This window comes from Hemiscyllium ocellatum, chromosome 17 (genome assembly GCF_020745735.1).
Source record: "Hemiscyllium ocellatum isolate sHemOce1 chromosome 17, sHemOce1.pat.X.cur, whole genome shotgun sequence".
NCBI lineage: Eukaryota > Metazoa > Chordata > Chondrichthyes > Orectolobiformes > Hemiscylliidae > Hemiscyllium > Hemiscyllium ocellatum.
In genome coordinates this window covers 80,003,554-80,011,609 of record NC_083417.1, presented here as the reverse complement: position 1 = coordinate 80,011,609, position 8,056 = coordinate 80,003,554, and positions in this window count along the sequence as shown.

Below are 8,056 nucleotides of genomic sequence, written 5' to 3'. Positions count from 1 at the left end.
TTTCCAATGACAGAATGAGAAAATAAGAAACAGGAGTAGGTAATACGAATGCTCAAGCCATTGTATGCGATCATGGCTGATCTACCGTTGGCATTAACTCCTCTTTAATGCCCACTTCTTCCCACCCTCTGCTCTCTGACAGGTCAAATATCCATCTTTCTCATCTTTAAATACTTGCAGTGATCTAACTCCCCTACGTTTCTACACCTGAAAATTTCTGACATTCACTACCCTATATAAGAAGAAAACATTCTCCACACAGATACCATCACGTATTAACATTAACAATAGTGGTTAACTGACCTGCTCAGTTAAGAGGGATTTATCCCGGTATCAAGGCAGGATGTGGCTGAAGATTTTATCCTCAGAGGCACTTAAATTCGCAGAATCATACACCCCGACTAAAATAAAAAAATACAAGCCATGGAATTTATCATCTTCTCAGTGTCTGTGTACAACATAACGCGTGATTGTCCATCACCATCAAGTTTCAGTGCAATTGCCTCTTTTTCTCTGACAGTGCTACAGATTGACCTTCACTCACTCCTCTTTTACGACCAGCCCACTGATTATTCTGGTGAAAATTCTTTACACTTTCTCTATTGCAATCAGATCATTCGTTTTAAAGGATAACAAATATGTCCATAATACCCCAAATACAGCCTCTATAACACTCTCAGCGATGATCACAATAATTCCTTTCCCTCACTTAATGGTCGCCGTATCTTTTTTATGATGTAAAAACCCATTCCTTCGTTATGTACTGCCATCGATGTCAAATTTAAATTTTCCTTACCTCTGTATGTCAGCATCAGTAAAGCCAGCACCAGAGGTGCCTGTGGAGATGAACATCACTCTTGGGGAGAGACTCAGTCAGAAAGATTGCACTTGAAATAGGTCACCTACCTGAATGGAAATGACGTGTAGGAATAAGGAAGACAGACAGAGGGAGGGAGCTAACTTTACTTTTGTTCTTCCCTCATGTGAGGTGTGCAGTCCTGACAATGCCAGCATGTTACATGGATCTTGAACTGAGTGGCTGGTTCAGCTGTTCCACAGGACCATAAAAAGTAAAACACATTGCGGTGGGTTTTCACAGACTTGACTGGGGAGGTATAACCCATTGACTTTTCTGAAGGACATGAAGCAAGCAGCTGGGCTTTTTAAAATCACAAATAACGATAGTTTCACTTCAATTACATCAATTTCCTTCATGAGATATCAACAGATTATTATTCCGTGCCACCAGATTATGTGTAAATGATTTAAGCAGAATGCAGTATTGCCTGTCTGACAGGTTCTGTGCACTGAACAAGTTAAACTTACTCAAGATCAATTATTCCGCAACTAACATGTGGTTAGAAGGTACTTAATAACGTGTGTCCAGATTTAACAAAGGCACAATTGATGGTTTATTCAGAAGATGCACTGACGCTGACGAGAAGATGAGGATATCATGAAGGTGGTATTGGACAGGATTAGTCAGTGGGGAGAATATAGAAATGTAGATCTGTGCAGGGCTAGAAGGATTAAGGAGTTTAAGAATAGTCTGTTTCAACTTCACATATTGGTGAGCAATTTCTCATGAGTAATTTGCTCGTTATAATTTGTAAGGAATTGACTATATCATTGGAGATGAAAATATTGACGTCCAGCTTTCTAAATTTTAAATAATGCGAGCCGCAATTCAGCCTAACCTGGCTTTATGAACAAATAGAATGAGTTACCAGGAACACCAACTATAGCGAGAATAGGACAGCAAACAGCTTGAATAACCATTAATACATCATAGGTTCGCAAAACAAATGAGATACAAGGTTGAGAAAGCCAGTAAACTCCAATCCATTGTTGGAATATAATATTCTCAGATTCTGATCCATTGTTGGAACATTTCAGCCTAATGTTCTCAGATTCTGATCTGTCCTCACCGTCTCTCTGGGTCTTCTGATCCCTGTTAGTGCTGTCGGTGATGCTCCCGCTGATACTATGGGATAACACATTGAACCGAGATCCTAACTGATAGAAGAGAAAAGCCTTGCAGTGACACATTTAGGATCCACTGAGACTGACATAAATCGCAGTCGCTGCACAAATGTCTCCAGTTAACCCATTTCAATTCAATACATTTTTACTAAAATTTTAAAAAATGATTAAACTTTACACATTCTGGATGGGATATGTGGGGAGACTGAAGGAACAAACGTTTGGGCTGATAGATCAATCATGTGCAAGCATTCAATCTGCCTTGGATATGGGAGCAATGCCAGAGGTTTATCAGAACATAAGCATGCTTCTCTGTTTATAAATTGAAACTATGTTCTTTAACTACTGATCAGGCATTACAATATCAGTAAAACGTTGAGAAAACTTTTATCGTCCATGATCTGAGAAGAAAATGTCCCTAAGACTACATGCAGTTATAACAGACAACGATATGGTTATGTTAACAGAGAATTGTACCGAAGACATAATGGAGACTGCAGCTGTTTTATAATTCAGTGTAGGTAAAGCATGGTGGTGGAAAAGGCACAGTAAGTCAGGCAACATCCAAGGAGCAAGAAAGTAGACGTTTCAGCTAGACCCTTCTTCAGGACTGGCGAGGGGAAAGAGAAAATGGATAATGGGGTGAGACTGGGGGAAACATAAGTAATACGTGAGCGAAGGTAGGAGGTGATAGTGATAGATCGGTGAGGAGTGTGGAACGGAGTGGTGGGAAGGAAGGTGGACATTAGGTCTCCTCAGGAGGGCAGATGTGAGTCCGGGGGCTGCATCTGGGATCTGGGTTGGCGAGGGGAGATTTGTAAATCAGTGAATCCAATGTTCATGCCGTGTGTTTGTTGGGTTCCGAGGCAGAAGATGAGGTGTTACTGGTAACATCCTGGTAAATCTCTTCTCAACCATCTCCAGGTTAATAATCTCCTTCCTTTAACAGAACTGCACACAGTACTTCAGAAAAGGCTTTATCAATATTCTGCACAATCTCAGCATGACTTCCCAACTTCTAACCTCAAAGGTATGACCAATGAAGTAACCTTAAACACCCTGCGCCAAAAACTTCAATGAATTATGCCTGTCCCCCTGGGTCCTTCTTTTCTACATAACTACCAAAGCCCAGCATTAATTGTGTAAGCCCTCCCCTTGTTTGGTTTATCAAAATGCAATGCCTCACATGCATCCATGTTAAATCCCATCTGCCACACCTCAGCTCAGTGAATGTTATTACTGCCCCCATCACACTCCCCCTTTGGATTAAAACGACAATCCCCTCTCCAGAAGGCCTCCGGACACCACTCTTAAGTTTCCCAAAGACCCAGAGCTTGGTTTGCCTTGCGCAGGTAGAGGAAAGAGTCGGTAAGGAGAAGCTGGCAAGGAGACAGTTGCCTTGTATCAATTAATGATTTTAGGAAGAGGGGAGACACATGCTAGAGATTTGAAGTAGTGACCGGTGTTTAGGGCCCAGAATTGTGCTCGTTCCTCGTTTCTAGTGTTCAGTATTGATATCTACTCGAGATCATTCATAGTGCAGAGTATGTTTGCAGGATTTCTTTCCATAATATAGCAGACTGCTGGTAATAGCCACTTAAACCAGAAATTATAGCCAAGTAATTGAAGATGTTCATTGGTTGTCTCAATGGCACAGCGAATGCACTCAAAATCCTTTAGTTGAGGGTAATAACTTGTTTTATTTTTCAATTATAAATGTCCACTGTATAATTTGGTAATGTTAACCAGAATTTAATAAATCCATACGCTTTAAATATGACTCGAAATCTGGGCGTGATTTAGGCCTTGTTTAATGGATGGTGCCCACGTGTGTGAGCCGGGGCTCTTGATTCGATTCCAGTCCATGAATGTCTGATAGCGCCCTTATCTCTGGAGAAGGTGGAGTGGATTCATGTTCTGTAGAAGTGTGTCACAGCGTGTTACAACAGGCGGATGAACAAACACACAGGAGCATCATGTTGCAGCTTTAGGAGCTAATGCTGAATGATGGTAGTGTCCCTGTAACTGCGCCGAAAATTGTAGTTCCAAATCTCACAGAGCTGTTTCATAATATATCTGAACAAGTTGATTAAACTTTTTTGGAATCGTGCCTTGCTGGAGAAGGAAGAGGTACGACGACTGAATTTGTGAATTTAGACCCAGGATGACTGAAAGCATAGCCAATCAATTATGAAGGGCATGGATAGTTTGAGTGGTCAAGGTTCTTTCTTCCCAAGGTAAAACCAGTAGGCATAGGTTTAAGATGTGAAGAGAAATATTTGAAAGACAATGAAGAGCAACTTTTTTTTTGCTGCAGAGGATGGTGCTTCTATGGAATAAGCTGCCAGAGAAACTGGTGGAGGTTGGAACAATTACAGCATTTAAAGGGCAACTGGGTGGCTTTATGATTAGTGGGACATGGGCCAAATGCTGGCAAATGGGAGCGGAGTAATGTCAAATATTTGGATGGCATGAGCGAGTTGAAGAGTCTGTTTCCCTGTTGTACATCTCTATGAATCATTGATTTAATAACTGAAGGTCTCTTTGTAATCTTCAGTGGTTCTTCATTATACAAACACTATCCACTGTACACCCAAACTCGAAGGTATCCACAAATTTGCGAAGTATGACTTCTACAACTCGTATCTAAATAATTTATATAAATGACAAACAAAAGTGTACCCAACAATTTTGCCTGCCAACAGGCTTCCAGTTCACAAAACAACCATCCACCACCACCCTGTCTCCTGCCATTACACAGATATACACAGAAACACACACGCAATCACACACGCATATAGAGACACCGATGCAACCATGTCTTTAAGACAGGTTAGATTAAAACAACGATCAAGAGTTGCAGTGAGAAGGCGGGAAAATTGTGTTGAGAAACACATCAGACAGGATCAAACTGCAAAATAGATCTTTTGGGCCAAATGGCCTAAGTCCAATTTCCAATGCTCTGTGGCCTTAAGGTGTCAGGGTTATTTTCCAAGGGTACAGGAGAAGCTAAGTTTGATAAATACTTGACTGAACAGTCAATAGGACTGTGGGATACGTTTGAGGGGCTGAATGGTATATGCTTGTTACTATTTGCTTTGTTTCTGAAAAGAGGAGGTGACTTGCTGTGAGGTTAAAACAGTTTAAAATGAAAGGGGTCTCCCATTTCCATTTGAGATAACGTTATTCCTTTCTCCTTTGGATTGTGTGATCTGTGACGTTCTCAGACCCGGGGACAGTGAAGTCTCCCGGGATCTTCAAGGCTGACCTCGACTGACCTTTGATGGACAGGGGAGGGAATGTTTATTGGGAGAAGACAGGAGAGGGAGTGGTCAGCTACAGTCAGACCAGCAGTGATGTTTCTAAATTAAGCAACAAGCTGGAGGGTCTGAATGGCCAACTGCTGCTCCTAACTCACACGTTGTTCTGTCAATTTACCCTCAAGACTGTGACAGAGGGAGAGAATGATTCCATTCAGCTAGTCAGCATCGTGACAACGCAGCAGGAGAAGGCCATTATGCCCATCCATGGGGTTAGAAAAGAATAGAATGAAGGACTCAAGTCATTTCGGAAAATTATACAGAATAGGAGGACGCCATATAACCATCCCAGGCTGTTATGCAGGAGCAGGGGCACCCTGGATAGCTGTCAGGAAATACAGAGTAGAGATCATTATGCATTTTGTGTTTGGAAAGCTGTAACTGGTAGAATACTTCAAGGATCTATGTGAGGTTATCAAAAATTTAAATCGAAATAAATAAATTGGATGAAGGGGATGGAGCTCAGTTTGCTCATTGACCAGGATAGTCATTCAATAAGATGTTAAATGGAGACAGAGCGTCTGAAATGGGACACAGACAGCCGGAGGGCGGAGCGTCTGCGAGGAGATTCAGACAGGGGAGGGGCAGAGCGTCGACAATGGGATACAGACCTGGGGAGGGCAGAGCGTCTGCAATGGGACACAGCCGAGGAGGGCAGAGCATCTGCAATGGGATAGAGACAGTGTGCGGGCAGAGAGTCTGCAATGGGTTACAGTCAGAGGATGGCAGAACATCTGAAATGAGATACAGACAGGGGAGAGCAGAGTGCCTGCAATTAAAAACAGAGAGGGTAAGGGCAGGGCGTCTGCAATGGGATACAGGCAGAGGAAGACAGAGCATCTGCAATGGAATACAGACGGGGGAGGGCCATGCGTCTGCAATGGGATACAGGCAGAGGAAGACAGAGCATCTGCAATGGAATACAGACGGGGGAGAGCCATGCGTCTGCAATGGGATGCAGACAAGCGGAGGACACGGCATCTGCCGTGGGAGAGCGTCTGCAATGAGATATAGACATTGGTGGGCATCGGGTCTGCAATAGAGACAGGCAGTTGAGGGCAGAGCGTCTGCAATTGGATGTAGATGTTGGAGGGCATAGTGTCTACAATGGGAGACAGACAGGGGAGGGCAGAGCGTCTGCAATGGAATACAGGCATTGGAGAGCATAGCGTCTGCAATGAGAGACAGACAGCGGATGGCAGGGCGTCTGCAATGGGACACAGACGGGGGAGGGCAGAGAGTCTGCAATGGGATACAGACGGGGAGGGCAGAGCGTTTGCAATGGGATACAGACAGGAGGAGGGCAGACCATCTGCATGAGGATACAGACGGGGGAGTCCAGCGCATCTGCAATGGAATACAGTCAGAAAACGGTTGTGAGCAAACCTTCAGTAAAAAAGAATCAGTGCAAATGGAGACGATGGGAACTTTTTGTTTCGTGGAAAAGACAAAACAGCAGAATATTATTTAAATGCAGGGAGAATGCAGAAGTCAGTGGTACAGGGGGATTTGCGTGTCTTCGTACATGAATCACATCAAATTACTCTGAATATGTTGCAAGTGATTTGGAAGAGAAATGGAATGATTCTGTTTCGTGCAAGGGATGTTGGGTATGATCTAAGCCATGTTTTTTTGCATCACTGCAGGGCAGTGCTGAGATCACATCTGATGTACTATGTGTAGTTATGATAGCCTAAACTGAAAAATAAAAGGTTTAGAAACGTTTCAAAGATGTTGCCCTTTACTCGTTCTTGGGATGAAGGCATTCCGTTATGAAGAATTAACAGTTCAGCCTGCGAATGAGAAATGTTTTATTGACCATATAAGATCTTGAGAAGAGTGTATTTGGTGAATAACGGATGGTTATTTCTTATTGTGTGGGAGAATAACACTGGGGAAGTAATTTAAGAATTCGATATGTTCAAAGGAAAGGTCATTGGACCGAAAAATTGAAGTCTAATTTCTCTTCATATACGCTGTCAGACAGGCCGAGCTTTTCCAGCAATTTCTGTATTTGTTAAAGTATAAAACATTCTCATCTTAGCACAGGTATTATGAAGAAACGAAACGCTTATTTTTACATTATGCAGGCACATACTAGCACATATTCAAAACAAGTAGGGTCATTTAATGTTAATGAATTGATTATGTGTACGACAGCAGCAATAATGCTGGAATCGAGAATGTGATGGAGTCATATAGTTCGGACAATTTTCAAGGAAAGCTCACACAGCCCAGTTTAGGGTCTGATAATGTTAATGATTTAACTTACAGATGGAAAAATGTAGACTATCTGTGAAAGAACAGTCTATTGCTCCCTTTCTGTTTCCTGTCGCTCAACACAGCAATGTGTTGGAGTCAAATTGAAAGCCTAGTCGTCTTTCCCACTCACAGATAATTCCTGATGAGGATTCGTTAGAATTTCCCAATTCCTTGAAGCAATGCAATTCAACCAAATCCAACTGTTTCAGGAAGAAATCCCATTGTCAGAAGGTTGTACGAGCAGAATAACTTCAGAAGGAATTATTCAGACTCGATAGTGTGGGGAACAGGAAAGAGATTCTGTGGCTGCAAATAGGAATCCAGGATGGTGTAAAGCCTCCTACGTGTCAGGGTGCAGGATGTCTCGGAGCGGCTGCAGAACGTTCTCACCAGGTCAGGGAGCAGCCAGAAGTCTTTGTGCGCATGAGTAGAAATGACATGTGTAGAAATAGTGATGAGATCCTGCAGAGTGATTATATAGAGCTAGGAAA